The 7,053-nt window shown below is 37.1% G+C and overlaps 1 long non-coding RNA gene across 2 annotated transcripts; it reads right to left on the reverse strand.

Annotated features, from left to right (window-relative positions):
* Positions 1 to 217: 217 nt before the first annotated feature.
* LOC107779886 (uncharacterized) lies at positions 218 to 6,770 on the reverse strand. Of its 2 annotated transcripts, none has more exons than XR_001646709.2 (3): positions 5,951 to 6,770; positions 2,879 to 4,316; positions 218 to 2,782 (listed from the first exon to the last, which is right to left on the reverse strand). It is a non-coding gene; the product is annotated as an uncharacterized LOC107779886 (long non-coding RNA). The 2 variants fall into 2 exon arrangements; XR_001646708.2 differs by having other exon boundaries at positions 5,919 to 6,770.
* Positions 6,771 to 7,053: the final 283 nt, after the last annotated feature.

Consider the following 7,053-nt stretch of genomic DNA (forward strand, 5'->3'; position numbering starts at 1 on the left):
CTCTTCTTCTGTGGCCAGTGATTATGTGTTCTTCTTCTCCAGCTAACAAGTGTCCCTCAGTATACACTTCATATGAACAGTATACCTGTCTTTAGAGGATGAATCCATGTGCTGGCATTTCAGTCTGGCTTCTGCAAATATATATCACATCAATTTATGAACAAATCCCAAATACTTAAGAAAGTATGACATGGAGTTGGCTTATCTTTGACTCTCACAGCTCAAATTTGGTAATATTTCTTCTTTTCCAGACTAAAATTTGCATTTGGCCCTTTATCTTTTCCATGGCCAAAAATAATATCACATCGAACATTAGCAAATTCAGAATTTAAAGTTATATGTCATTATTGGAATAATTGTTGGAGACTCAAATGATGGATATGCAAGCATGATAACTTATATGTTGTTTTATATCTCCATGAATCTAGGAGCTTTTGCTTGCATTGTATTATTTGGTCTACGTACCGGAACTGATAACATTCGAGATTATGCAGGATTATACACAAAAGATCCTTTTTTCACTCTCTCTTTAGCCCTATGTCTCTTATCCTAGGAGGTCTTCCTCCACTAGCAGGTTTTTTCGGAAAACTCTATTTATTCTGGTGTAGATGGCAGGCAAGCCTATATTTCTTGGTTTTTATAGGACTCCTTATTAGCCAGGATTTGAAATTTATGGGTTCGAAATTCTAGTCATCTTAAGTTACTGAGTACTAAATTAACAATTTATACATATTCAATAGATTTCATAAGAGAAATACAAGGTTCAGACAAAAGCAATTGTGTTCAATCGAACCCGTAAGTTCTATCCAGCTCCGCCCCTAGTAAACCTGTTGTCCTCATGCTTCCATGTTGAACTAGTACTGTATTCTCGAGTGTAAAATATGAATAGATTTTACTCTTTTCAGCATATCAATATATAGTTTGAGCTGAAAGCAACGTGTCAGTTTGAATCCACAAAAGCCGCTCTACATCCGCCTCTAATTGGAACTAGTCATCAAATAGCTATGTTGTTCGTACTCTCCAAAAATGTCACTTGGGTGTTTGTCAGATCCTCCAAAAGTAGTGCATTTCTGGAGGATCCGACACGGATTGCGATAGCTGTTTTAGAGAGCCCACACAAGATAGTCAAACAGTACAATCAAAAGGCTTTCCCACCAAATTGGAAAACCTCAGATCAAAGCCTCTTTTTTAAGTAAGAATACAGCTTCTAGCCATCTGAAAGCAACTTAATTACCACATCACATTTAATGAGGGCACTGCATTTTATTGACTTTGAATCATTGAAGGGCTACTAAATAATGTAAAATAAACGAAGTAAGAAGCAGATACATTCAATATGATACTGCACTTTGCCTCGGATCACTGAAAAAAAATACTGCAGTCTGCAATGCCAGTGCTTTGTTTTTTCTCCACTTACCTTAGCTCCATTACAAAAGTTCCTCAAATGCTATATGCAATGTATTAAAATCTGGAATCTTTAATGCCAGAAGATAGTTATGTGCCTACATAAAGATTACCTCTGTACGGCAGTACGCACTAGCAGTACTCTCTGTTCAAGATGATAACTTGTTCTACCTTTTAAATAAGCAACAGAATATAAGAAAGCATTAAAAAAAAGGCATGCGCATAAAATTTTGGTTCATTCTTACTTTTATAACACACAAATTGTAACTGTCAGCACTACTATGAGCCAAATTAATGAGTAATTAAGTGCTAATTGAACGATATAAACCACAAATAAAGTTCATAATTGTCATAGGCCTAAAGTTGTTTCCATGTGACTTATAGGTCACGGGTTCGAGCCGTGGAAGCAAGCACTAATGCTTAAATTAGGGTAGGCTGTCGACATCACAACCCTTGGGTTGCAGCACTTCCCTAAAGTTGTCTCCATAGGACCTATAAGTCACGCGTTCGAGCCGTGGAAACAACCACTAATGCTTACATCAGGGTAGGTTGTCGACATCACACCCTTGGATTGCGGCCCTTTCTTAAAGTTGTCTCCGTAGGACCTATAGATCACGGGTTCGAGACATGGAAGCAACTACTAATGCTTACATTAGGGTAGGATGTCAACATCATACCTCTTAGGATGCGGCCCTTCCCCGAACCCTGCAGGATGCTTTGTGCAACGGGCTACCCTTTAATTATCGTAGGCCTAACAAATTAACCCCGTTTTGTTGAGCGATCAGCCTCTTCCTCCCTCCTTTTCTTGATCATTCAAAGTTTACAGAAACACAATTCCAAATTCTATATTTTCAAAGCCACCACTTCCCTCTTCTCTCTCTCTCTCTAAACATCCAGAACTTATTGAATCTAATAACATGACAATAATTACAAGTGGGAAATGGGCATAGCACTGTGTCCAAGAAGCTTATCCCATTTCATCCTTCCTATCTTATCTACTCATTCACTATTGTGGGGTCTAACTAATGAAAACTTCAACAGATTATTTATCTGGCATCAAAAAAGGAAGAGAGAGCTAATGTAGATTTTTGTGGCTCAATCTATACATGTATATATATATGACTCTTAAATCATGCAATGCATGTTCGTACATGATCGTATCGAGAAGAACTACCATAAAGAAACAGCAATGCACATCAATCTAGTAAACTTTATAATATCAGTCACATTTAGTTTGCCTCTCAGCTACACACTGTGTCCTACCATTTAATGATCACAAAATATTGGATCCCATCTCTTATATATAGCTGTCTCACTCTCACAGACAACACACTGTACTTTCTCCTCTCCCTCCAGTTTTATTGTAGTGGTCCAATTCCTGCATATTCCATGCAAACTGATATGAAAATGACAGAGAGTTTCTTTCTCCAGGCATGCCAAAACAAATGGCAAAAGAAGGGTGGCAAAGACATACCTTCAGCGGCTTGCGACAAATGCTGTAAATGGACTCTTTGGCCTTTCCTTAAGGAAGAGAAGGCTATCCCGAGGGATGTTCCGAAAGGTCATGCGGTAGTTTATGTAGGGAAGTACCAAAAGAGGTTTGTAATCAAAATCACCTTGCTGAAGCATCCGCTCTTCAAGGCATTGCTGGATCAAGCTCAAGATGCTTATGATTTCACTACTGATTCAAAATTATGGATCCCCTGCGATGAGAACATCTTCATTAGTGTCATCAGATGTGCCACATCACCAGAAAGCCGACGCATCTCAATCTGTTTCTGATGGTGCTATCACAAAGCTCGTGACCGTAATTCATCCGTGATGCTTAACTCATTGTTTAGAATGTTGGCATCTGTAACCATAACCTGTTGTATACTATATCTATTGTATGTAAATTCATTGCCTACAAAGTCGAAACGCATTAGTTCTCCATTGAGTCAACTGAAAAGAATCTAGACGGGCAGTCACCTTAAGCGCTCATTCTTCTTTGCTACTGTAGAACTGATCATTTCTAGAAATGTTATGCAACTCCTGTACAAGGCACAGTACTCAAGATTGTACATTGAGTGAAATGGAAGAATGTCAGTAGACTATTTCAGAAACATTCCACCCTTCTAAATTGCTCGACTTCTCCTAACAACATCCCTTTGATCATTTCAATGGGAATGCCAGTTCTAACAGCTTGACAATAAGCACTAAGCATAGGCATAATTCCACGTGCCACAATAAGTTCAGGGACCAGGAAACAACATAAAATCTACAGTGTAGAAGTTAATTTTATTTTATCACTATTTTAGCTATGAGACTAAAAAGGCAAGATTGCAACAATTACAAGCATTTTCTCACAATCTGCAAAAAGACAAGCTAAATTGAAGATACAGAAGCCTTCATAAGCCAGGCCCAATTCGTAAGAGCACTAAAGGGCAGCCCGGTGCACTAAGTTCGTATGAGCACTGAGAAACCAAATTTGACGCCGGAATAAACTACACTAAAGTTCGTAGGCCGAAATGTATGTCAAACTGTTAACACTCTCTGCACACAGATTTGTAAAGCAGCTCAAGGCGCATTATTTAATCAGTTCCAGGAAGAGAGAACACGAATAAACATTAAGCACATCATGGCATTTTACGGCAAGAGAGAAAGAATCCATCCAGCAAAAGAAGGGGAAAAGAAAAACCAGAAATGCAACCCAATGTTGTATAAAGCATATGACAAACAGCCCAACGGCTCCACAGAGATTTTAATCAACATGATAATAATGTAGCAAGGACAGTAAACCTCTATAATAGAGGAGAATAAACAGTCTCATTGCTATGTCAGATCCAAGACTGTGACACTACCGCAATAAGACAGTTTCTTCTTCTTCTGTTATGTTGATTAAATAACAAGGGTAGATGTTGAATCATGTAAACCTGCAAATGTAAAAGTTTAAATTGTTAGAAATTGGACAAATTTATTTATTTGAAGTGGCAAACACAGCACGCACATGCAAATAATTTTTTGGTCAAACACGTGAAAAGTGTTGTTGCTCGTCGACGGTGAGATTCGAACCAAAACCTATGCCTACACTGATACATATTGAAACATGTTTGAGTTGTGTGAATTTATCATCTTAAGCTTTTACAGATGGAACGTCATTATTTATTTTTAGGTGCAAGAGTAGAGCACCCAAAGCAATCCTTTAGAAAAAAAAATGAAGGTTTTCAAAAAGACAACTAATCCTCTGTTCTCATCGTAAGCAGGGCAAAGAAAGTTTGCAATCCTCGATTTGCCTAGCAGAGCAATTTTCCCCTCCCCCCCCCCCCCAAAAAAAAAACCAACCCCAGGCACCTTCTCTTTTATAAGTTGCATTTAGTCCTGATTCCAATAAGATTGACGTGACCAAGAGAAGATTAGCAAAGAACTGGTTAAAAAGCACCAGCACCAATGTACCAATCATAAGAGTTGAAAGTGGGATGTTCCTTTTCTTATGACAGATCTATATCTAACTCAAGATTTTAGCTTTACTCTTATGACACACTAAAGTATAACAGGGAAAGTAGTGTAAGAGATTATATATTCTTATGACACACTAAAGTAAAAGTTATTCAAGTGGAACCAAAAGATATAGAAAGAACAGTACGGGATAAAAAGTTTTTGCCAAATTCCTAAGGTGAACTGGAAGATTTTTTTTAAAAAAATAAGGTAAAGTAAATTTTATTAATAAAGTACCAAGGAGGTACTTCAAAAGTACAGGTGAACTGGCAGTATGTGTTTTTATCACTCATCCAATTTCCCTTCTATTGCTTTTCCAGCAAAAATATTGATTAGAAGAGTTATATAGGACCAAATAGAAAAACTAATAGTTTTACATCACCTTTTAGTTACACCTACTTACCCATTATGTCCTTCCCAAGAAGTTTGACCTATTTCCTTAAATGGAAATATATTTATATTTTCTCCCTCCAACAGTTCAAACTAAGATAAACTCTTTTTTTGGGGGAATGGTAACATATAAGATAAACTATTATTACAGAGTACTTTATGTTATTTCCAACTTGATGTGACATCGTTTCAACAAATTCAATTATCTCATATTTCAAATCATTATTCAAACATTATAACTCAATATAAAAATCTATTTAAACATTTTACTCTAAAGCTCTGCGCAAGTCAAATCGGCTCTAACTTGTATAGGAAGGGAAGGAGTATTATATTTCTAGGTTAGGGTGTTTCACATTCTACATACATTGAAGCTACAAAGAATCAGACAATTTGCGTAATGCAATAGGAGATAGATGAGATTGACAAGAAAACAAATTGGAAGATGACATCTTTTATCTATAAGAGTTCTACAATCAACCAAGTACAAGTGTAACATGATGAGCTAAATGCGCTAATCAATACTGAACAAAGATTAAATAATTATTAAACATAATCGTCCATATTTCAAATCCCTTTTCATGAATTAACTAATTCCAGAGAAACAAATGAAAAAAGATAGTCCAAGCCTATGGTGAAAGCATGAAAATTACCAAAAGGGTAAAACAGTTCTGCAGTCGCATACCCAAGACAAATTGCGGATGACGCCAGCTTTTGCAGGACCTTCCACATTTAGTATCTTCTGGAGAAGGAGCTTAAATGAACTTGGTATTACCTACATCCTATGCATTTACACAGATTCACACTTCTGAAGCAGGAAATATACAAGCAGATGATAAAATGAAAGAGACATGCTCTAGGCTGCGTGCCTTTTAACACTACAGCGACAATTACTGATTAAATGGTGGATGCAAACTCACTGATATATACATGTACAAATGGAAGATTAAGGCCAAAACTGTGCAGAAAGCAATCCACGGAATATCATCCATTCCAACTGAAGGTGGAGGCACACATTCTCTAAATAGCATTGATATATACATGTACAAATGGAAGATTAAGGCCAAAACTGTGCAGAAAGCAATCCACGGAATATCATCCATTCCAACTGAAGGTGGAGGCACACATTCTCTAAATAGCAAAATCTGTAAATTCAAAAGTACATTACCTCCTTCTGAACTGTTCAAGCAAAGCTAAATACAAAGAACAAGGGACGCTGTGAAATTGACATATATGGTCGGATAATGTGAGAAAGAGGTTAAAACTGGAGATACAGAACATATTTGGGCAACCCATGAACCTTAAGCATGAAGATATTTTGAAGCAGTAGATCAGAGAGATGAGCCATAACAGTCTTGCAAAGACTCCAAGCAGGGTATCACAAACATAGAAGATAAAAACGATGTGGTGTCATATCTTAAAAAAATAACAGTTGGTAGGAAAGTGATAATGGGGGTTTGGATTGTTGCTTGGGGGGTTTTGTGTGTGTGTGTGTGGGGGGGGGGGGGGGGGCTCTCTCACAACTGGTATTGAATTTTAATTTATCCCACTAGCCTTTTGTAACAAAAAACATGGTATTTCAGGAAACACACCATCTTCAAGACTACCAGAAGTTTCATAGAGTCAACAAGATTGGAATGCTATCTATAGCTTCTAATTTTTTTCCCTAACATTAGTTTTTTCATTCTTAACTTGCTGCTGTGTAAGATGCTTCCTCACCAAACATATCACTTAGTCGGCTAAGTCATACCTTGAAGGTCTTGTAAAATGTTGACATTCTAAGATCAA

Source organism: Nicotiana tabacum, chromosome 10 (genome assembly GCF_000715075.1).
Source record: "Nicotiana tabacum cultivar K326 chromosome 10, ASM71507v2, whole genome shotgun sequence".
In the NCBI taxonomy this organism is placed as follows: Eukaryota; Viridiplantae; Streptophyta; class Magnoliopsida; order Solanales; family Solanaceae; genus Nicotiana; species Nicotiana tabacum.